Source organism: Orycteropus afer, unplaced genomic scaffold, assembly GCF_000298275.1.
Source record: "Orycteropus afer afer isolate SDZICR_OR568_19922 unplaced genomic scaffold, OryAfe1.0 scaffold00254, whole genome shotgun sequence".
Taxonomy (NCBI): domain Eukaryota; kingdom Metazoa; phylum Chordata; class Mammalia; order Tubulidentata; family Orycteropodidae; genus Orycteropus; species Orycteropus afer.
Window position 1 is genome coordinate 5,102,676 of NW_006921841.1, and position 610 is coordinate 5,103,285.

The window sequence follows — 610 nt, forward strand, 5'->3', positions numbered from 1 at the left end:
AAAAAAAAAAAAAAATGAATTTGATCTTCTACAATACAGTTTGGACCTTTCAGAGTTTGGATTGTATTTAAATGAGGCATTTTACCAAGAGCTGCTCTTGCTAAATCACATTCATTTTAATGCACCGTTGAGTTGGTTCCAACTCATAGTGACTCTATACAACAGAATGAAACCGCTCAGTTGAGGTGTAATCCACACTGAATGTGCTCTCAAAGTCATTGCCATGCTTGAGCCCATTGTTTCAGCCACTGTGTCAATCTATCTCTTTGAAGGTCATCATCTTTTTCACTGACCATCTCCTTTACCAAGCATGATGTCCTTCTCAAGGGACTGGTCCCTCCTGACAACATGACTACAGTACAAGAGGCAAAGTATTGCCTTCCTTGCTTTTAAGGTGTACTCCAGCTGTACTACATCCAAGACAGATCCATTCATTCATTCTGGCAGTCCTTGGTATATTTACTATTCTTCACCAGCACCATAATACAAATAGCTCTGGTAGCATAGTGCCTCAAGCACTTGACTGCTAACCAGAAGGCTGGCAGTTCAAACCCACCAGCCACTCCTCGGAAGGAAGGTTGGGCAATCTACTTCTGTAGTGATACTGCCT